Source organism: Pantherophis guttatus, chromosome 3, assembly GCF_059756535.1.
Source record: "Pantherophis guttatus breed Tessera chromosome 3, ASM5975653v1, whole genome shotgun sequence".
In the NCBI taxonomy this organism is placed as follows: Eukaryota; Metazoa; Chordata; class Lepidosauria; order Squamata; family Colubridae; genus Pantherophis; species Pantherophis guttatus.
In genome coordinates this window covers 22,519,681-22,544,166 of record NC_142065.1, presented here as the reverse complement: position 1 = coordinate 22,544,166, position 24,486 = coordinate 22,519,681, and the positions used below count along the sequence as shown (strand labels likewise).

At 39.6% G+C, this 24,486-nt stretch overlaps 1 long non-coding RNA gene across 1 annotated transcript; it reads left to right on the top strand.

Annotated features, from left to right (window-relative positions):
- The first annotated feature begins 8,990 nt into the window (after positions 1–8,990).
- On the top strand, positions 8,991–23,714 carry LOC117664351 (uncharacterized). Its single transcript, XR_004590997.3, has 3 exons — positions 8,991–9,223; positions 10,988–11,119; positions 23,192–23,714. It is a non-coding gene; the product is annotated as an uncharacterized LOC117664351 (long non-coding RNA).
- The last annotated feature ends 772 nt before the right edge of the window (positions 23,715–24,486 follow it).

Below are 24,486 nucleotides of genomic sequence, written 5' to 3'. Positions count from 1 at the left end.
AAGCATTCAGTCAAAAACAAATCAAACTTGAAGTTAAAATTGTCTTCCTCAAAAAAGAAAGATAAAATAGAATATATATACACAACGTACACACACACACAAACATGTGTGTGTGTGTGTGTGTGTGTATGTAAATAGACAGACCGACAGACAGACAGACCAGAGAGCGCACACAGAGAGAGACACAGACACACCAACAAAAACACAAAAGGCCTGTAGCACCTCTCTGGGCATCTGGTTATTTGTGTCCATATATTATTATTCCCGCACTTTCTCCAAATAAACCCCACCCTGCCACCAAAACCCAACCAAGATGAAGAAGAGAAGAGGTTAGAATTTCCAGCTCTGGTCTACCCAAAATGGGATAACCATTAATTGGGGGGGGGAAGAGGGTTATCTATATTTCATTGTTACTATCCAGAGGTGGTCCAGAGTGTTCTTTTAGCTAAGATCTGGTAAACCTAGGTGAGAAGACAGAAGGAAAGAGAAGTGGAGTGGGGAAGTGGACAGAGACGAGGTGAGCAAAAGAAGCAACTGAATAGGGAAGGAAAGAGAGATAAGTTCCGTTGAGGTGTCACAAGGAGGGTTAAAATTCAACAGCATTCAGGGATGAGTCAGTTCCTTCCAAGTCACTTCTGAAGCTGAGTTTCAAAGACATTGTGATGTCTGCAGCCATTGGCATCTTCCACTTATTTGCTCAGTTTCAGCAGTCACTTATATTGTTAGTTTATGACTCCTTCAAATTCATAGATAACATTTTTGTGTGTGGGGTGGAGAGAATCTTGCCTTCCTTCGTAATTTACAGATTAACAGAGTTGGAAGGGACCTTGTAGGTCATCTAGTCCAACCCCCTGCCCAAGCAGACCCTACACCATTTCTGACAGATGGCAGTCCATTCTCTTCTTGAAAGCCTCCAGTGATGAAGCATCCACAACTTCCGAAGGCAAGCTGTTCCATTGGTTGATTGCTCTCACTGTCAAAAAATCTCTCCTTATTTCTAGGTTGAATCTCTCCTTGGTCAGTTTCCATCCATTATTCCTTGACTGGCCCTCAGGTACCTTGGAAAATAGCTTGACCCCTTCCTCTCTGTGGCAGCCCCTCAAATATTGGAACGCTGCTATCATGTCTCCCCTGGTCCTTCTCTTCACTAGACTAGCCATGTCCAGATCCTGTAACCGTTCTTCATATGTTTTAGTCTCCACAGTCCCCTAATCATCTTGGTTACTCTTCTCTGCATTCTTTCTAAAGTCTCAACATCTTTTTTATAGTGTGAACTTGTGAACATTTTTCTTGAAAGTAATAGCTTTGCATTTATAGGGATATATGCACTTTTGTGCAGCTTTTCCATAGATAGGTAGAGAGAGAGAGGGAGGGAGGGAGGGAGGGAGGGAGGGAGGGAGGGATGCTCCCAACTTTTGCAAATGATAGAAAACCAGGGGAGTGGAATCTAATGCTGTGCTGAGGTTTGTAATGGCTTAGTTGCATAAATGCATTTGCAAAAAAAAAAAAAAAGCATAAAAAAAAAAAGAAACCTCCTCCCATGCCTCCTGGATAATTGCATGCCCTCCTGAATCAGTTTATCCTGTTCAGCAGCAGACTTGGACAATTAGTAGAAATTAGGTATCAAAAGACGCACCGTAGTTTTGTAGGCTTAGGGCTAAGAGTCAATCGCTCTCCCCACTTTCAGCTTATATCTTGATAGTTTGTGACTTGCAGTGAGATTTCGGTCACCTTCTTTGAGCATAATACGCATGCATTAAACATTTAGGCAGCTTTACTGCCACAGCCTGTTTTTGTACTTAGCACTAAACTGGTTATCTAACTGGCTGGAGGCAAGCAGCCATATTTGGCTCTGATGGAAGATGTCACTAAAAGAGCACAGCGTGAGCATCCGTTTTACTTTGGGATGCTAATCTGCTGGTCACACAAGGCTGATACAATGCAGTAGCTGACTGTTTGGCCACATGGTTGAAATTGAGTTTTCAAGAAGAGATTGGACTGCCATTTGTCAGAAATGGTGTAGGGTTTCCTGCTTGGGCGGGGGGTTGGACTAGATGACCTACAAGGTCCCTTCCAACTCTGTTAATCCGAGGTGGCGCAGTGGTTAGAGTGCAGTACTGCAGCTACTTCAGCTGACTGCTTGTTCAGCAGATCAGCAGATCAAATCTCACTGGCTCAAGGTTGACTCAGCCTTCCATCCTTCCGAGGTAGATAAAATGAGGACCCTGATTGTTGGGGGCAATATGCTAATGCTAATGCAATATGCTAATATGCAATATGCTATATGCTAACTTTGTAAAACGCTTAGAGAGGGCTGTAAAGCACTATGAAGTGGTATAGAAGTCTAAATAATAATAATAATAATCTGTCTTTTCTGACCAGCCTAATGGATGCCCCTGTTCCTGAACATCTTTTGTATGGTTGCCACAATATCCCCAGAAAACTAAAGGAATGGTATCCCAAAGGTGCTTTTTTTCAAGAGGCAACTGGACTTTCTGGTTTTTCTTTGAAGATGTTTCATTTCTTATCCAAGAAGCTTCTTCAAGTCTGACTGAATGGTGAGGAAAGCAGTCAGAACTGAAGAAGCTTCTTGGATGAGAAGCGAAACATCTTCAAAGAAAAACCAGAAAGTCCAGTTGCCTCTTGAAAAAAAGCACCTTTGGGACAACCATGAACTGAGAATCTTCATAGACATACAGAAATGGGAATTTTTGGAGGGAGACTATTTCTCTGGGTCCATTAATCCCATTAATGGATCCAGAGAAAGAGTCTGCCTCAAACAAAAAATTTGAAAAAGATTCCCCCACCCCACATAGTTTGCCCTTTCATGGTTCCTATGGATCAATAAAGCACAGACGGAATAGTTGCTCATCTCCTAAGTGAGTGATCTAGGTGGCTCAGTGGCTAAGACACTGAGCTTGTTGATCAGAAAGGTCGGCGGTTCGGCGGTTCGAATCCCTAGTACAGGTCTCCTGCGTGAGCAGTGGGTTGGACTAGATGACCTCCAAGGTCCCTTCCAACTCTGCTACTGTTACTTAAAATGTCTGAACTATTATGCAATATATAGCAGAAGTGAAGCCGGTTTTAATTCTTCAATAAATATATTACTGCTTATTTTATTCAGGATAGATGTTTTATACCAGCACCAGGATGCCACTGAGGTGTCGAACAAGCAGAGTGTTATAAGAGAGCCTCTCCTTCTGTCTTATAACATACAAGTATTTTGTTTAGTGACCACTTGAAGTTACAACGGCACTGAAAAAGTGACTTACAACCAATCCTCACACTTATGACTGTTGCAACAGCTTTCCACAGTCATGTAATCCAGATCTGGGCACTTGGCAACTGGTATGTTATTTATGATGGTTGCAGCAGCCTGGAGTCCTGCAACTGCCATTTCTGACCTTCCCTAAAAGCTTCCAATAAGCAAAGTCAATGGGAGAATGCTTAAAGATCCCACGATTCCCTTAACAATTGTAGTGAATCACTCAGCAATTGTTGAAGAAAAAGTCTTAATATTGGCTGCAACTCACTTAGCAACCTCCTTGCTTGACAATGGAAATGCTGGCCCCAAATGTGGTCGTATGTGCCTGGGGTGGAATACTCTATAAAATAAAGGAGAATATTTGTAGCTCAGGGTTGAAATGAGGAGTCCTGGGTGCTCTCTGAGCTTGCTTGTTTTCTCGCAGAGGTTTCATTACCCCTAACTAGGTAACATCATTAGTGCTAGTCAGAAATGCTGTTTGCTGTCAGTTTATATTCTGGTGTCTTGCCTGTCTGTGTCAGTCGGGGTGGTCTTAGAATTTCATTATTTATGATGGCTCTTTGGCAGGGGTGAAATCCAGCAGGTTCTGACAGGTTCTGGAGAACCGGTAGCGGAAATTTTGAGCAGTTCAGAGAACCGGCAAATACCACCTCTGGCTGACCCCAGAGTAGTATGGGAATGGAGATTTTGCAATATCCTTGTCCCAGGATTGGGGAGGGAATGGGGATTTTGCAGTATCCTTCCCTTGGAGTGGGATGGGAATGGAGGTTTTGCAGTATACTTCCTCTGTCACGCCCACCAAGCCATGCCCACAGAATCGGTAGTAAAAAAATTTGGATTTCACCACTGCTCTGGCCGTTTCTTGATTGGGGTATTGCTTACTTGATTGTTGGTCTGACGTTGACCTTGGAGTTCATCTATGCTGATCTGAGTGCTGATTGCTGGTGGAGAGGTGCTGGAGACTTTTTTATTCCCTTTTGGGCTGGTTGGTTATCTCTTTTGCATAGTTTATAGATGTTATTAATGTCTATGTGTCTGTTGATGGCTGATTTGTCAGAGTGCCAGGCTTCTAGAAATTCCCTGTCATTTTTAGACTTGGCCTGGTCTAGGATTGTCACATTTTCCCAATTGAAACTATGGTTAAATCTGTCTATATATTGTGAAATTAAAGAATTTTCATCATCCTAAACAAACCAAAAGACCCAGAAACCCCAGAAGAAAAAACAGGAGTCATCATACAACATACAATACAGAAGAACTGCAATAACCACTATGTAGAACAAACAGGCAGAAGACTGGCAGAAGGCATCCATGAACACCAACTGGCAGTCAGAAGACATGATGGAAATTCTTTAATTTCACTACATATAGACGGATTTAACCATAGTTTCAATTGGGAAAATGTGACAATCCTAGACCAGGCCAAATCCAAAAATGCCAGGGAATTTCTAGAAGCCTAGCACTCTGACAAATCAGCCTTCAATAGACACATAGACATTAACAACATCTATAGACTATGCAAGAGAGACAATCAGCCAGCCCAAAAGAGAAAAAGACTCTAGCACAGTGATGATGAACCTTTTCAGCACCGAGTGCCAAAAAGGGAGCGCGTGCATGTGCATGCCATAGATTCATTATCACAGCTCTAGCACCTCTCCAACCAGTGGTGAAATCCTACCGGTTCGCGCCGGTTCTGCTGATCTGGTAGTGGTAAAAGCTACCAGTTCGGGTGAACCGGTAGTAAAAAAAAGCTACCAGTTTGTCTGAATCGGTATTTCCAATGATTAGCTGTGCCACATAATTTATATTTGCTAGAAAGCAGGAAATCCTGCTTTCTAGCTAATCTAAATCATGCGGCACAGCTGTTGCCCCCTTCGCTGTTCTCCTTTACCTTGTTAAGCATCCTTTTTCTGCGCAAAGTGCTCATTTGGCACACACTGCACATGCGCACGTAGCATGCATTTGGTGCACATGTGCATGTACAGGCAGCAAACCAGTGGCAAACCGTGGAGGATTTCACCACTGTCTCCAACAGTAATCAACACTCAGATCAGCATAGATTAACTCCAAGGTCAACTTCAGACCAACAATCAAATAAGCAATACCCCAACCAAGAAACGGCCAAAGAGACATCATAAATAACCAAAGAATATCTAAGACTGCCTCCACCCACACAGACAGGCAAGACAGTAGAATATAAACTGACAGCAAACAGCACTCCTGAATAGCACTGATGATGTTACCTAGTTAGGGGTAATGAAACGTCTGCAAGAAAATAAGAATGCTCAGAGAGCACCAAGGACCCCTCACTCTATAAAATTGCAGCAATGTTAAGGCTCAGCAGGATAATAGCAGAAGAAAGATTAGTTCATATACTCTGGTTCCAATTCTAACATCCTTGGCCTTTCCATAGTGATCAAGGCAGTCTATATGGAGTATGGATTGTATTTAATTACCCATTCCTGCATGGCCTGGAACTGCAGAAACATCTGACACCTAGAACTCCTATTGTTGTTGATTTCACAGTGGGTTTCATTTGTAGGTATAAAGCTTGCTACAAACTTCTCATACGCCATAGGGAGATTGAGGGTTTTAAAGGCAAAGCACAAAGATGTTAGACAGGGGTTGTCTGCATTGCTCCAAACTTCTTTTCCAAATTGCTTTTATTGTGCTCAAAACAAACCATCAATTAAGTGACTTGATTTCATACTGCTTTGCTTCTGCAATACTTCAAGGAATTCTGACTTGTGGACTTGTTGGCGTCCACAAGTCATAAAGCAGCTATTGTTCCCCACCTCTGGCCTTCAAGGGATGGGCATTATGTCACAGCATGGATATGCCTCATGTATTATAACCTGGCATCTCCATGGAAACGTTATCATGTACTTGCCTTTTAAATTACACAGAAATCTTTGGGGTACACCATGAACCATAACATGCAAAGTGGTTCTTGGACCTTAGATGAAGAGGGAAGATATGGAGGACCATAAATTCACAGTTTCTTTCTTCTCTCTTTAGACCAGAGGTGGGGAACTATGGCCCCTTTATGACTTGAGGACTCCAACTCCCAGAATTCCCGAGCCAGCCATAGTTTCCCACCCCTGCTTTTAGACAGTAAGTCTAATAAGTCTAATTTATCTCTGTTGCTAATTTGAACCAAAAGAAGAAAAATGAAGCATTCAGGATGAGAAAATTTTCTTTCTAAAACTGTCCCTGAGTTGGTCATCATCATACAAGAAGCATGTGTTCAGAGGCCGCAGTCATTAGGTCAGAGTGAATAATACGCAGTGAGGGAGGTGTATCCAGGGAGGGGAAGGAGATAGGCCGCAGGCGTCAGGACACAGAGTCATCTCTTTCCTGGAACCAAGGGGCTTCACTTCTCTTTTCTTTCCCCTATCACTCCCCTGACAGGAAGACCACTTCCACCCAAAGCCCGGATGCCAAACTGTTGACACACATGCACACACACACATTCCTCAAGACTTGCACAAGTTTTCAAGGGGTTCTCCTCTCACTCACTCACTCCTCCACCTTAATGGGAGCTCTGCTGCTCACTCCCGATCTCTTTCTTCCTCTTTGGCGTCCTACTCTTGCACAACAGAGGCGAAACCAAAATTGAATCGTGTGAACAGTGGTTGGGGGACTCCAGAGAGGAAAGGGATATCTGCACATAATGCATCACTGGGAGGAGCTGGGGATGGGCAGCTCTAATTTACGGGAGATCTTGTCGAGCTTTCTCTAACTGTGGCATCCTAAAAGCTTGGTTCACATCCGCTTCCTTAAAACAGTAGCAGTCACTCTTGTGCAAGGACTTTCCTGGATGATATTCATCACTTTTTTTTCCAACTAAAACTGAAAGCTCTATTTCATCAAAATTGGAGGAGGAGGGCCATGTTCTTTATTTGGAACTTAGAGCAGAAGTTGAGGAAGTCTCACAGACTTTAAAACATTTATACATTGTTAAGCGTCGAGGTCTAGTTAAAAATGGGAGAAATTGTCCTGAGGCTCAAAAATATTGGCTAAAAATTAAAGATTGGCTACAAGAAATTACTAACAAACAAATAGACTTAGAACTGGAACTCTTCCTATTGGGGATCTTCAAAAAAAAAAAAAAGTGAAGGGCACAAAATATCTAATACTACACATATTAACCGCTGCCAGGATTGCCAGTGCTCAATGTTGGAAACAGCCCTGTACATCCGCAAAGAAACTGGTTATACAAAAGGTCATGAATTGCGCAGAAATGGACAAATAAACGCTGAGTTTAAAAGATAAAGAGATATCAATATTTTACAATGTGAGGGAACAGTGGTACAACTGGATAGAACGGAGATAGATTGGAGATAGATAGTTATTAAGTACAAGTAATAGATAAAATAAGAATGTAAATACGCACTATTTAATTTTTGTAAATAATGCATGAATTACTGTCACAAGAAAAACACCACAATTAGCTGTTGTTGAGTGAAATATTTTTTTATGTTTTTAATGTAATAAAAGTTTAATAAAGTGTTTATAAAAATAAAAATGGGAGAAATGCCATCAACTGGGACGGATTTGCCAAAGCAGAATCTGAAACATGACACTTTTTGACATGAATAGCAGTTTGAAAACACAGGAGTAATTTCTATAAATGCAGAGGGCTCTCTGAACTTGGTTGCTTTGCTTTGTAGATGTTCCATTACCCAGCTAGGTAACATAATCAGGGCACTGATTATCAACCATGATGATGTTACCTAGTTGGGTAATGAACCTTCTGCAAGCAAACAACCAAGTTCAGAGAGCATCAAGGACTTCCCAGAACACCTAAGCAACAGGGTGCACTTCCTTTATAAGTGGGCAGATCAATGGACTTGAATGAAAATCACCCCACCCAAATTTGCATACCATGTGGATGCCTGAAATCATCCATCATTGCAGAAATCCATCTTTCTTCCCAAGGCTTTGTTCATAAAAATGAGAGTCTAATTTCTTTGCTCATAAATACAGATGTGCAAACTGAGAGACTATTCTTGGTAACCAGTAACCAAGGATGAAATAATTGTTCTTCTCAAAAACACGTGGAAAAAAATTTCTTGAAACTTAATGGGGATTGTCATTTTTAGAAGGCAAATGACAGCTAAACAAAAATGGTTAACTTATGCTGACCTGCTGATTTTTTTTTTCTCAAGGTGAGTTTAATTTAAAAACAAGAGAAAACTTGGAAAGTCCTGTCTTCCTTAAGCTAATGGAAAGATCTAAGTTGGGTAATAAGAATTATGAATCTGAATAGGGCAAAACTGAATTTGATGTAGAGCTCTATAAAAATGATGATCATATTATTGCTAAGGTGTATAAATTTTTATTGAAAATGGAAACAGAGGATGGAGAAATCAAAGATTATATGATAAAATGGGCAAAAAAAAAAAATAGATATAATATACTGCTCCTTAAAAGGCCAGATCCTGAAGATGAAACTCAAATACTTTGGCCACCTAATGAGAAGGAAGGACTCACTGGAGAAGAGCCTATAGCTGGGAATGATTGAGGGCAAAAGAAGAAGGGGACAACAGAGAATGAAGTGGCTGGATGGTCACTGAAGCAGTCGGTGTGAGATTAAATGGACTCCGTAGGATGGTAGAGGATAGGAAGGCCTGGAGGAACGTTGTCCATAGCAGGGGTGGGTTCTAAATTTTTTTACTACCGGTTCTGTGGGCGTGGCTTATTTTGTGGGTGTGGCTTGAAGGTCATGTGACTAGGTGGGCGTGGCTAGCTGGTCAGAGTAATTTCTGGAAGGTCCTCACACTTACGACCAGTCCTCGCACTTACGACCTGACTCATTTGTTTGCTTTTAACACTGATCAGCTGTAGGACGGCCCTTTGAAGCCCCGCGGCAAGAGTTTAAACAGGTTTTTTCCCTCTAGTCATCAGCTGGGACTCAGGAGGCAGCAATAGATTGGGGGTGGGACCAAATAAAAGGTAAGAATAATGTGGGGGGGTGGGGGGTGGGAGGGCGGGGGGGAGAACCGGTTCGGTGACGTCATATCGTCACCGCTACCGGCTCGGCCGAACCGGACCGAACCGGGAGGAACCCACCACTGGTCCATAGGGTAGCGATGGGTCGGATACAACTTCGCAACTAATAACAACAACAACAGTTGGACTAATGGGAGCGTATGTGGGAGAAAGGGTTGAAATTTACACTGAATTATAATCCTAAATAGAATTTTTATAAATGTATTATTGGTATATGACGCCAGATAAATTCTCAGAAATGTATAAAGGAATTTAAAATATTTTTTTGGAAATATTTGAATGAACTTTTTTTTTTATCTTTGGCAGACATGTAACAAAGCTAGAAAATGTGGGATTAAGTATGTATTTTGATGCAGAAGATTTTAAAAGTGAATGTACAGTTGAAACCAGAGGCCTTCCTTTTGGGCTTAACTTTATGGAGTTTTCTTTTTATATATGATTATAGCAGCAAGACTTTTATATTCTCAGATGTGGAAGGATTTACAAATACCTACAATGGAAGAATGGATGGTGAAGCTGGTGGGATTGTCGGAAATGGAAAAATTGACAAAGACTTTGATGAATTTTATTTTTATTTAGAAACCATTTTTTGGGCTGTTCGCAAAAAAAAAAAAAAAAAAAACCCACCCACTGAAAGTAATGGAAAGTTATTTTGGGATTTGGTGATTAGAATTATAAAGGCTCATGGAAATAATTAGACATAGGTTAATCTTAGAGTAAGAGTTTGATGTATTTTTTAATTTATATCTTGTACCGAAGCAAGTCGGAAGTCATTTTTTTTTCTATTTTTGTTTATTTTCTTCCTTTTTCTTGCTTGAAATTTCACTTTTCCTACTTAACTGTAGAAAAAGACAATGTTCAGGATTTTCCCATTCTTTCTGAATCCCTTTTATTAAAATCTTCTTGTTACAGTGGCAGAAGGCTTTCTTCTATGCAGCTTCCAAACACCCACATTTCTTTAAATACCTTGGGAATGAAATCACATCGTAATTCATCAGGATGCTATCATAATGTTTTGGGAAATATGGTCAGGGAGGACAATATTGGATTTTCCCTATAGTCTCACTGGAAATGCTGCTTGGAATGTTTTGAGAAAATCCAGATCTCTCCAAAGCTTTCCCAAAGGGCAGCCAGTAGATAAACCAAGGGTGTCCAACCCTGGCAACTTTAAGACTTGTAGACTTCAACTCCCAGAATTTCCCAGCCAGCATGGGTTGGGGATGGCTGGGGATTTCTAAGAGTTGAAGTCCACAGGTCTTAAATGTTTACGATGATTCTTAGTCATCCAGGTCATGGTTGTCCCAAAGATGCTTTTCAAAAGGCAACTGGACTTTCTTTGGTTTTCCTTGAGGAGAGAACTAATGACCAACCTTCAGAGTGCTCATGACCAAATGACTGCATAGAATATAAATCTTTCCATTCCCCACCATTCAGTCAGAACTGAAGAAGAGGTCTGGAATGAGAAGCAAAACGTCTTCATGAAAAGTCAAAGTAAAGTCCAGTTGCCTTTTGAAAAGTACCTTTGGAATTTAGGCCTTAAAGTTGCCAAGGTTGGACACCCCTGAGATAAACAGGAAAAAAAGTAGTCTAGTTAATGATTCAGGGCTAGAAGAAATCTTTTGAAGGGAAGAAAAATAACAGGAAGAATCTGTTTTGTTATCTTGTAAGGAAATTTGGAAAGTTTGATGAAGTTTATTCCTTTTTCAGATTTTAAAGAAATAGGAGAAAACCAGTCCCTGTTTTCAGAGGACAAGAATATTTGAAGGAAAACTAAGATGGGAATTTCAGCCTGGAATATTTTATTGCCTATGTCCTTTTCCAGTTTCTCATTGCTTCCAGGTATTTATTCAGGCATTTCACCATTTTATTCCACTGAAAAGATAAAGATTACCAGTATTTTGATTATACCATGCATTAATTCCATCATTAATTAAAAAATAAAAAGAGATTTTATATATAATGTCTAAACTTAGTTGGCATTAAAACTTCCAGTGTCTTTTCTACAATATAATGCAGTTTTAATAGAATTTGATACACCATCGATATAAAATAAAATCATAAGGAATAGCAGTACTATAAGCACATGCCTTAACAAGATTAAATACAAAATGTTTGTGAAGATATGTCAATAATCTACTCAGGATAAAATTGTTTGAATTAGCATTCTAAGATCTAACATGTCTTTTGGTATATTAACACACTGATAACTCAGAGATAAGATCATGAGTTGGTCTTAAATCAATACTGCTTTAACTCTTCCTAGTGTGTTGCCTTGAAATAAAACAAAAATTTCAATGATCCAGCAAACATCAATATGGAGCATTCAGTGTTGCTCATCTTTTGAAAACTCTAAACCACTTGATAAAATCTATAAAGCAACAAACTAGATCCACATGTTAGAAGAATTAAAAATGTAATGTCATTATCAACAAAATCATCATAGATTGATTAGGATAGCTTTTTAGAATTTATGCTGCTAACATAACATGTTGGGCCTGTCGAGCAGGAGTGAAATCCAGCAGGTTCTGACAGGTTCTGGAGAACTGGTAGCGGAAAGTTTGAGCAGTTCGGAGAACCAGTAGCAGAAATTTTGAGTAGTTCGGAGAACCAGCAAATACCACCTCTGGCTGGCCCCAGAGTGGGGTGGGAATGGAGATTTTGCAATATCTTTCCCCCAGGATTGGGGAGGGAATGGGGATTTTACAGTATCCTTCCCCTGGAGTGGGGTGGGAATGGAGATTTTGCAGTATCCTTCCCCTGCCATGCCCATCAAGCTACGCCGACCAAGCCACATCAAACCCACCAAGAACCAGTAGTAAAAAAATTTGGATTTCACCACTGCTGAGTATTTAGTAACAGATATTTACACGTGTGCAGGCACAGGTTCTTGCTGCTTTCATTAAACTGACACAAGCAGCACCATAACTTTACTCCTTTTGGACATGTGAGTGATATCATGGCACATGTATGAAAGTTATGTGGGACTTATAGTGCAGCACTGCTTTCATCATTCCGTCTCCCCTTGTTACCCCCTCCAGATGCTGCTGATAGATAGATAGATAGATAGATAGATAGATAGATAGATAGATAGATAGATAGATAGATAGATAGATCCTGTGTAGAGATAGATATAGAAATAGAGTTGATAAGAATACACTAATTTGGTGTACTTGTGACATTGGCTATTTACTTGTGACATTTTGCAACAGTCAGAAGTGTTTTACAAGTCATAAAATTCCTTTCTGAAGTTGTCATAATTTTCAATGGTTGGTAAGTGAGGACTATCTATATATATAAAGGCAGGATAAAAATCTAATATTATTTATTTATTTAATTTATATAGTCGTCCGTCTCATTTTTACATGACTCTAGATGGCTTGCAATTAAAAAAAATACATAAAATATACAATATAAAAAATAAAATTAAAACACATAGCTGCCCGGCCTTATCCAACTTATTACCCACATAGCCAGAAGTGACCCATACATATTTAAAGTTTCTGTCCATAAGACTCACGATGGTTAATACTTAAAAAAGAAAAAAATCTCCTGAGAAGAAGTTCTTGAATGCTTCTTTAAATGCAGAAAGATGGGGACTGAACATTACTCCAAGACAAAATTATTTCCAAAATTCCATAGCTTAGGAACAATGTAGGAGGAAGACATGTTTGTCTGTACCTCTGTATGTCTGACAGCAGAACGTGAAAAGAGAGAGGTTGCCCCTCCTGTTGAACTGAATTATGAAAAGGTTGCTATCAAGATAGGCATTATTGATAAAAACACCACCTACCGGTATTAAGAAGAAGAAAAAATGAGAAAAGATGGAAAAATACTGAAATAGGAAGAGGAATAGATTGTGAAGATGATGAAGTTAGCAGAAATAGTAGAAGTGACCTTTCAGACCAGGGACAAGATAGCAAATACTTTTATGAGACTGAAAACCTTTCCTAGGCTATTGCTGAAAATGGAAAAAAATCATTTTTTCCATTTTCTATTTGGTGATTTATGGATTTAAAAATATGGTTACATACTCAGAACATAGACTCACTGATCTGGAATAGGTGTGTTTTTTAGATTTGGAGTCTTCATATGCACTTCAGCAAAATTCTGCAACACAATACAAACACTGGGTAGATTCTGGAGAGATGTTGCTTAATTAAATAATTAAATTAAATAATTCTTGTTAAAAAAGTGTGTTCTTCCTGGATTTATGGAGCTTGAGATGGCCAAGGCTGCATGACCCTTCTTTAGAAATTTGCAACCTTTTCACTTTTTAATTAAGTTGTTATTGTTGCTGTGGGAGTATTTTTCTAACTGGGCAGAGTAGGCAACTAAGGTGGCTCCAGAGTGATGGAAACATAAAAAAGATGTTGAGACTCTAGAAAAAGCGCAGAAAAGAGCAACCAGGATGATTAGGGGACTGGAGACTAAAACATATGAAGAACGGTTACAGCTAGGCATAGCTAGTTTAATGAAGAGAAGGACCAGGGGAGACATGATAATAGTCTTCCAATATACATACATACATACATACATACATACATACATACATACATACATACATATGTAGGTCTTTGGTTATTCAGGTTTTCTCCTGCGTAAAATTGGAGGTAAAAACTTATATATATATATAAGTTTTTTACTGATTTTACAACAACAACACAACACAACATACAGAACACAAACACATAATATGTGTTTCTTTTTAACATATAAGTTTCGACAGTCTTCCAATATTTGAGGGGCTGCCACAAAGAGGAAGGGGTCAAGCTATTTTCTAAAGCACCTGTAGGCCAGACAAGGAATAATGGAAGGAAACTGAACAAGGAGAGATTTAACCTGGAAATAAGGAGAATTTTTCTGACAGTGAGAACAATCAACCAGTGGAACAGAAGTTGCCTTCGGAAGTTGTGGGAGCTTCATCACTTGAGACTTTCCAAGAAGAGATTGGACTGCCATTTGTCAGAAATGGTGTAGGGCCTCCTGCTTGGGTGGGGGTTGACCTACAAGGTCCCTTCCAACTCTGTTAAATCTGTAATCTCTGAAGCATTTGGAAGAAAGATGCAGGGATTGGCTTATATTCTCTATTTCAGTGTTTCTCAGCCTTGGCAACATTAAGATGGGTGGATTTCAGCTCCCGGAATTCCCCAGCCAGCTAAGTTTTCACTGACATGAATCCCAACAGTTGAAACCCGTCAATCTTAAAATTGCAAAGTTGAGAAATTGTGATTCTGTGCGCCAATGTAATCTAGTTTTGTTGTTTGAATAATTATGGAAAATCAGTTTCATCTATTTGGCAAAAATTGATGGGTTTTTTTGAACAAAAATCTTTCTAAACTCTGAAATTAATTTCTCACAACAAAATATTTGCACACCGTTAATACATAAGAAAAAACATTAAATGAGCAAAAATAGTCACTATTCCACAAAATTAAAATAAAAAATAAAACATCACTAAGAGAAACTTGACAGCCATTTTTAAGCACCCTGATAATAAGAGAGGAAACAGAAAAAATATTAAACTGCAAGGTATTTTTCTGTATGGCTTTAAATTTTTGTTCTCAGATTTGGACTATTGGATGTTAAAGACCTACAACAATATCTGCTCAAGACTTCTAACAAGGGGCCATCAAGCCTGAGGTGAAAATTCCCCACAACTCTGAGATAAATTAGGGAAGACCTGAGGCCAGAGTGCCCAGTGACCTTCAAGAACTAATGCTGGGCCACGGCTCCATCTCAACATTTTAGCTGGCTTATAATTATGTGTATAGAGATGAGAGTCCTTCAGATTGATATTGAGTCCAACAATGAGTCTACATTAGCTTCTACTTTCATTGATCTGGAGGCATAATACTCTAGGTCAGGGGTGTTAAACTCGATGTCATTGAGGGCCACATCAGGGTTATGCTTGACTTCAGGTGGGCTGGCATGGGCGTGGCCAGGGTGGGTGTGGCCAGTTTGACATCACTCATGTGGGTACGAGCTCGTGGTGGCCTGAGCTCCCTGCCAGCAAAAGCAGGCTCTCTAGCTCCATTTTTGACTGCAACAGCTTCTTGCAACCCTCTGCCAGTGAAAACAGAGCTCGGGAGGGCTGTGCGCAGCCCTCCTGAACTCCGTTTTTGATGGAAGAGGCACTGCGGGCCGGTCCTTCACAGTTTCTAGGTTGGCCCCGCAGGCCAGATCTAAGCAACTCGTGGGCCGGATCTGACCCACGGGCCTTGAGTTTGACACCCCTGCTCTAGGTGAACATTCATCTTTATGGGCAGGGGAAAGCAGAAATGAATACATGCTATAAAAGTTAAAAAGAAGAAAACGTATGTTAAATTGGCAGTGCATTCCAAGCCAAGAATAGGGAGGAGAATCTTTTGACAAGCCCCAAATCCACTCAGCCTCAAGCATTTTAGCAAACACTGGGTGCTTTCTTTGCAATTGTGCAATAACAAGGCCTCTATTGCTATTGTCTCAAGACGAGCAGGATTGTTTCTGTCTATTTTTGGCTCACATGGCAACTCTCATTACTCTGATTTATAAAATCTGCTTTGGCACCCAATCCACCTGTACAAGGCATAATAAGGCAATTTGCCCTCCCTTTTCCCCAATGGTTGTGATAAGCCCTGTGGGTACAAGGAACATGTGTGAACATCGCTAAGAATAACAATGGCGGTACTGTGGCAGCAAAGAGGGGAAGGATCAGAGCGTGAACAATGGGACCCATTATTGCCAACTTCAATCATTCACAAAGTGTTTGGGAAGATATCTGAATGGAGTTTATATTACAGGTCAAAGTATACATGCCACCTGCAAGAGTTGTTTCAAAAATGCACCCAGCCGGCTTCAAGTATCCTCATAGGAAACTCCCCTTGGCACTGTTTTAGTTCTGCTGCCCAGGAGCAGCTGCATTAAAGATTACCTAACACTCTTTTCAAGTCAACTAAGCCAATGACCATCACGAGATCTTGCAAACACACCGTTTATGTCTAGTACGAAGGTGTCCTTCCTTTTCTGTTCCAAATGTTTCGTCACCCATAGCATTGGGTGATTCTGAATTCTACTCTTTAAGTAAGAACAACTGCCTGTTCATTTTCTCTGCCGGGCATCATTTTACACACTTTTCTTATTTCTCCCCACCCCCACCCCGCTCTTAATTTCTCCTCCCCACCCAACTGCAAACAAATATAAACCTTTTTCTCCTGAGAGCTGCTGGTTCAGCTAACTGTACTTGTTCTAGTTTTCTGTTTCTGCAGAAAGCGTCACATTTTCTTTAGTGGCGGGTTTTGTGCAGTTATCTTTATTTGGCAACCAAATTAATCCGTTTTGGGGAATTTGCACAATATGCTAAATCATAATCTATTCATACAAAGCACCAAGCATGCATGCACATACACACACACTTTAAAACTAATGAAGCTTCACAGGTTTTGCCACTGGGCCTTTAATCTCTTTAACCATCTTGTGTAAGCCTAGCCACAAAGTGCTGCAAGATTGGTCTTTTGAGTCATCATAATTTGGGCATTATGACTGTTGTTATTATTGTCATTAGCTATGTTTCAGCTTTTTCTTTGCAATATTTGGGGTAAAATACCCTAACCATCTCTTACCCTTAGAGTCTCAGCATCCACAGTGGCCTCTGCTGGCTTCAAAGAAACAAAACAGCAAAAAAGCTAGCAAAAATGAGATATTGGAGAATAGCAGTTCTGTTCCGCTCTTACTTGTCCATTCTTCCATCTCCTAAGCCTTTTCGGCTGGCTTCTCTGAGTGAGCTATGCGTCAGGAAGTTCACCTATCCTTTCATTACAACTGGCAATTTCCCGAGTCACAAGAAACAGCTCTTTTTTTAACAGCAGTCTGTTGACTTTAGGATCTTCGTCTTCTTTTAGGATTCTTAAGATTTTTGAATTTTCTGTTTCTGGAATGTTACAGCCATCTGACTCATGACTCATAAGAAGAGGAGCAATTAAAGATGCATGCAGTTGGCTGATTAATCAAAAAACAACAAAGGAGTTAAAGTGCCCTATGCTGGCAATTGTACAATTATATTTTATTTATTTAGCTTGGGAAGGATTCCATGGATGAGAATCCTCAAGGGGAAACCAGCATGGCTGCATAAAGAACTCTCTGACAAATTGAAAGACAAAAAGGACAAGCATAAAAAGTGGAAAGAGGGGCACATAACTAAGGCAGAATATCAGCAAATAGCCTAAGCCTGTAAAGATGAAGTGAGGAAAGCTAAGGCTCACAATGAACAAAGGCTTGCGACAAAAGTAAAAAATAACAAAAAAAGCTTCTTTCAACATGTTAAAAACAAGAAAAAAGTCAAGGAAACGATTGGTCCATTGCTGGGAGAAAGTGGCAAGAAGGTGACAAGCAATAGCGAGACAGCAGAGCTACTTAACTCATTTTTTTGCAACTGTCTTTACACAAAGGGAAAAAAGAGTCCAACTTATCAAAAACAGCATCACAAAAAACAGATTAGGAACACAAGTTAGGGAAGAAAATGATAAGTGAGCACCTGTCTACCCTAGACAAGTTCAAATCACCAGGACCAGATGGATTACATCACAAGGTTAGTATAGAATAGAATAGAATAGAATAGAATAGAATAGAATAGAATAGAATAGAATAGAATAGAATAGAATAGAATAGAATAGAATAGAATAGAATAGAATTCTTTATTGGCCAAGTGTGATTGGACACAGAAGGAATTTGTCTTTGGTGCATACGCTCTCAGAATATATAAAAGAAAAGATACATTCGTCAAGAATCATAAAGTACAACACCTAATGATAGTCATAGGGAAACAGTCAATATAAATCTTAAGGATACCAGCAATAAGGTTACAGTCATACAGTCATAAGTGGGAGGAGATGGGTGATAGTAACGATGAGAAGATTAATGATAATGCAGGCTTAGTAAATAGTTTGACAGTGTTGAGGGAATTATTTGTTTAGAAGAGTTCAGGAAAAAACTGTTCTTGTGTCTAGTTCTTGTGTGCAGTGTTCTATAGCATTGTTTTGAAGGTAGGAGTTGAAACAGTTTATGTCCAGGATGTGAGGGGTCTGTAAATATTTTCACAGCCCTCTTTTTGATTCGTGCAGTATACAGGTCTTCAATGGAAGGCAGGTTGTTTTTTCTGCAGTTCTAATTATCCTCTGAAGTCTGTGTCTGTCTTGTTGGGTTGCAGAACCAAACCAGACAGTTATAGAGGTGCAGATGACAGACTCAATCATTCCTCTGTAGAACTGTATCAGCAGCTCTTTGGGCAGTTTGAGCTTTCTGAGTTGGCGCAGAAAGAACATTCTTTGTTGTGCTTTTTTTGATGACATTTTTGATGTTGGGTGTCCATTTTAGGTTGTGAGATATGGTAGAACCTAGATATTTGAAGGTCTCTATTGTTGATACTGTGTTGTCTAGTATTGTAAGCGGTGGTAGTATGGGAGGGTTTCTCCTAAAGTCCACCACCATTTCTACGGTTTTGATTGTGTTCAGTTCCAGATTGTTCTGGTTGCACCACGAGGCTAGTTGTTCAACCTCCCATCTGTATGCGGATTCATCATTGTCTCAAAGGTTCTGAAGGAAATGGCAGATGAGATCTCAGAACCACTGAACTATCTCTTTCAAAGATCCTGGAGCACTGGGGAACTGCCAGAGGACTGGAAAAGACCTGATGTAGTTTCAAAAAAGGAAAAAATAGATCCAGGAAACTACAGACCTATCAGCCTGATCACAATACCAGGGAAGATTCTGGAAAAGATAATCAAGCAACGAATCAGCGAACAGCTAGAAACAAACAAAGTAATAATCAAAAGCCAACATGGGTTTGTCAAAAATAGATCATGCCAGGCTAATCCTATTGCATTCTTTGACAAAGTGACAAAATTAGTGGACCAGAGGAATGCTGTCGATATAATTTACTTGGACTTCAATAAGGCATTTGAAAAAGTAGACCACAACCTACTACTAGATAAAATAGAAAAATGTGGGTTAGACAGCATCACCACCAAATGGATTCATAACTGGCTGACCAACCGCACTCAACGTGTAGTCCTCAATGGAACTGCATCTACATGGAGGGAAGTATTCAGTGGAGTACCCAAAGGCTCTGTTTTAGGCCCAGTACTCTTCAACATCTTCATCAATGATTTGGACAAGGGGATAGATGGGGAACTCGTCTGATCTACAAAGAACACCAAGTTAGCAGGAATAGCCAACCCTCCAGAAGATAGGTTTAAGATACAGAAGGATCTTGAAACACTTGAACATTGGGCACTATCTAACAAAATGAAATTCAATAGTGAAAAAAGTAAGTACATTTAGGCAAGAAAAACAAAATGCACAGGTACAGTATATGTGATACCTCGCTCAATAGTAGTAACTGTGAGAGGGATCTTGGAGTCCTAGTGGACAACCATTTAAATATGAGCCAGCAGTGTGCAGCAGCTGCCAAAATTCTCCAGAGCACCTGAGTGCAGGACAAGAAGCAATGGGTGGAAACTAATCAAGGAGAGAAGCAACCTAGAACTAAGGAGAAATTTCCTGACAGAACAATTAATCAGTGGAACAACTTGCCTCCAGAAGTTGTGAATACTCCAACCCTGGAGGTTTTTAAGAAGATGTTGGATAACCATTTGTCTGAAGTGGTGTAGGGTTTCCTGCCTAAGTAGGGGGTTGGACTTGAAGACCTCCAAGGTCCCTTCCAACTCTGTTATTCTATTTCCTGTTTTCTGTTTATATTTATGAGCCCTGGCTTCTGAAACAGCAGACGTATGAGCCACATCTAATGCTTTATCATCAAAACTGGAAGTAAGGAGCCTGGATAGCTCAGCAGACTAAGCACTGTAATTTAACACCAGCTGTCTGCAATTAAAGTAAGATCGAATCTCACCAGGCTCAAGGTTGACTCAGCCTTCCATCCTTTCTAAGGTACGTAAATTGAGGACCCAGTTTGTGGGGGCAATAAGCTGACTTTGTATAAAAATAGACAAAAGTATGAAGGCTATTGCTTAACGCACTGTAAGCCGCCCTGAGTCTCCGGAGAAGGGTGGCATATAAATCAAATTAAAAAAAAGTTTTCCACTTGGCTTACAAGAATTTATTTAAAAGAGTTTAAATCTGCTCTCCAGTACAGCTGTTGCTCAGATCTGAAGTTTCCCTCCCTACTCCTTCTCTCCCCAAGCTTGTAGGTTTGGGAATGTTGCAAACCCCAAAGAAACTAATAATTTTATACTAAATTCTTCACTTGTGGAAGCTTAGGTGTGGCAACTTTCTTAATTTGTGTTTCAGTGTTCTTCAGGTTTTTGCAACTTTTTTTTTTGGTTTTGCATAAAGATTTATCCATGAGATTCAACTCAGTTTTAAGATCTTCCTCAGACTCACTTGCTTTTAAAGCTCATTAATCACAATATTTTTTGACTCTTACCTGTTGGGCCAGAGGTCTCCCTTTTCCCATTTTTGAACCCTCCAGTTGCTTCATTGTTCAGTAGGATCTCCATAACTTACTAAGTTAAATATTTTTTGCCCCTACTAAAATACCACTATTTGCAAATCTTGCTTCAGTACCAGAGTTTTCTACTTTTGGGGGTTTATCGGATACAGATATTCATATTTTCCAGGACCAGTGCTAGCGGTCAAACAGAAAATTTAAAGCATGATGGAAATAATTACATATAATCAATATTTTTTAAAATTCTGGAGTACTTCTGGAGTAATTCATGTCCTTCTGTGTTTCCCCTTTCCCTCAGATATCCATGTTTTCCATGATATCCATGATATCCAAGACTTTCATTTAAATTTTTATTTACAAACTTGTTTGTTTTGGGTTCAGGTGCTGAAGAACCTGATTATTGTTCAGATTATTGTTCTTTTCATCTTTGATATAAATGCTCAAAGTTTAAAATTCCAATTTATTTGGGACATTTGTTCTTTTTGTGGGCAAGTTAGTATCCAATTGTGCTTAAGGAATGTGAATCTCTCACCTCATTTTTAAAATTGATTAAAAACTGAAAATGTTTCTCTGGGTATCTGGTATCAGTGGATCATCTCTCTCTTGTTCAGAAGCAAGCAATATTGACATATTTACTTGTGCTAAACAAATAAATTTTAGTTAACAAACTCAGGCAAGCTATTCTTTTATCCCAGCCATGAAAAGTATTTTAACTCAACTCTGACTTGCTGTGTCATCCAACCTTGAAACAGCGATTATTTTGGGTTTCTAGAAAAAGGAACGAATCCCAGCTTGGCAAGTCCCAAATGTCAGCTGTTTCAAGTTGGACAGCCTGGTAAAGCCACAAAGCTGGGTTAGAATACAATAACAGAGTTGGAAGGGACCTTGGAGGTCTTCTAATCCAACCTACACCATTTCAGACAAATGGTTATCCAATATCTTCTTTAAAACTTCCAGTGTTGGAGCATTCACAACTTCTGGAGGCAAGTTGTTCCACTGATTAATTGTTCTGTCAGGAAATTTCTCCTTAGTACTAAGTTGCTTCTCTCCTTGATTAGTTTCCATTCATTGCTTCTTGTCCTACCCTCAGGTGCTTTGGAGAATAGCTTCACTCCCTCTTCTTTGTGGCAGCCCCTGAGATATTGGAACACTGCTATTATGTCACCACTAGTCCTTCTTTTCATTAAACTAGACATATCCAGTTCTTTATATGTTTTAGCCTCCACTCCCCTAATCAACTTTGTTGCTCTTCTCTACACTCTTTCTAGAGTCTCCACATCTTTTTTACATCGTGGAGACCAAAACTGGATGCAGTATTCCAAGTGTAGCCTTACCAGTGGTATTAACACTTCACGTGATCTTGATTCTATCCCTCTCTTTATGCAGCCTAGAACTGTGTTGGCTTTTTTGGCAGCTGCTGAACACTGCTGGCTCATATTTAAATGGTTGTCCACTAGGACTCCAAGAACTCTCTCACAGTTACTACTATTGAGCGAGGTACCACATATACTGTACCTGTACATTTTGTTTTTCTTGCCTAAATGTAGAACCTTATTTTTTTCACCATTGAATTTCATTTTGTTGGATAGTGCCCAATATCCAAGTCTGTCAAGTTCCTTCTGTATCTTAAGCTGGTTAATAATCTTTATATAACCAGAGGTATGAGTATGCTCATTGAGCAAGGTTTCTCAGGTTCATATTTAAATGTTACCTTTAAGTACCTATGGTTCCTTCTTTCAAACCCATCAGTTTTTTTTTTTAACTTCTTGGGTCTGCTACTTTCCCCAGCACTGAAGTTTTCTTGGTATACAGCTTCCCTACTTCCATCTTGCTATTTGCACAGCACTTTTTTATGCTCGTCCCTTGTTTGATAAGTGTCATCTCTGAAGATGTTGTCTTTCTCATAGACAATTAGAAGTAAGGTACTCTTTTAATGGTTGATGTGCCATAGGCTGATATGCTGACCAAAATAGTTTGCTCTTTATAATGTGATGGTTTCTATATAAGGCTTGGTGGTGCAGTGATTAGAGTGCAGTAGTGTAGGCTACTTCTGCTGACTGCCGGCTGACTGCAATTTGGCAGTTCAAATCTCACCAAGCTCAAGGTTGACTCAGCCTTCCATCCTTCCGAGGTGGGTAAAATGAGGACTCAGATTATTGGGGGCAATATGCTGATCCTGTAAACCGCTTAAAGAGGACTATAAAGCACTACGAAGCGGTATATAAATTTAAGTGCTATTGCTATTTCAAAGGGAAGGAGGGAGAATGTATCACTAAACATTAATGTACTTTTTTCTTTTTTCACTGTAGAATCTTTTTAATTCAAATATAGCAATCTTTTTTTTTTTGGTACTTTGGTGCTTTTTTTCTACTTTATATTTCAATATTTTAACAACAAACATATAGATTAAAAAAAGAAGGAACCGACTACTTTCTGTTTCCCTGATCAGTTTCTCTTTTTTTCCACTCCAGCTTTCTATTCCTATTTTATTGCAGTCAAACTGAATGGTGTTTTTGACAACATCATGAACATAACTGCGTGCGGTGGATGTGGTTTGCCATTTCTTTCTGGGATGCAGTTTTGATTTCCAGTCTGTTTTACAGCCCTGATGTTCCCTGGAGGTCTACCATTAATGAGCACCAGCCCTGATGAGGTTCCAAGTCCAGACATGGTCAGCTGCCATCTGCTAAGAATGTGTTGCAGTACAGCAAATAAATTGCTGGGGTGTGTACCACACTCCTACACGCAGCTTAGGGCATTTCCACATAGCCATCATCTGTATCCTCAAATCCTCAGATGCATTTTTTGAACCATTTCATGAATGTGCTTGCTATGGCGGATGTCCTCATTGTTGCTTCTTGCTACAGCTGTTTTTCATTGGTTAGTTTTTGCTCTGAGATGCCCTAATCAGCTCTGCGATCTAATTTTGCACTGCTTTTATAGGTAATCGGCTTGTACAATGATTATAAAGAGAATAAACAAAACTTATTTTTCCTCCAGTTTTTATTAAAAGGATGTATCTGAAAGGGGTATGTATTTGCATGCCTGCTCTAATGTATGTTTCAAATGGCTTTTATGTACACTTTTATGTACACTGAGAGCATATGCACCAAGACAAATTCCTTGTGTGTCCAATCACACTTGGTCAATAAAAAATTCTATTCTATTCTATTCTATTCTATTCTATTCTATTCTATTCTATTCTATTCTATTCTATTCTATTCTATTCTATTCTATTCTATTCTATTGGTTCCATATGCTTATTTTTTATTAATTTAATAAATATATATGGCTGCCCATACATGTCGCAGGGCAGCTAACAATTTAAACAAAAATGGGATAAAACAATCAACATTTTTTTAAAAAAAGACCAAATAATTGTTGAGAACAATTACGAATTATATAAGAATTCATAACATCCTGTATTTAATTTAAGCATGAAGTGGGCTCACCCTTACTGCCAGGCCCCCAGGCTAGATGGCACACCAGGTTTTTAAATGCCTTACAAAAAAACAATAGGGTTGGGGCAAAGTTAATCTTGGGGAGATGACATTCCAGAGGGTGGGCATCAGAACAGAAGAAGCTATCTTCCTGGGGCCACTTTCTCTAGTGGATGGGACCCTCACATGCCTCTCGTGCTGGATCTAAAAGGACAAAAGTAGATCCCATGGGGGAGAGATAGTCCTGCAAGCAACTTGGCCCCAAACCATGAACTGCTTTTAAGGTAACCACCAGCACACCTTGAATTGCATCTGGAAGCACACTG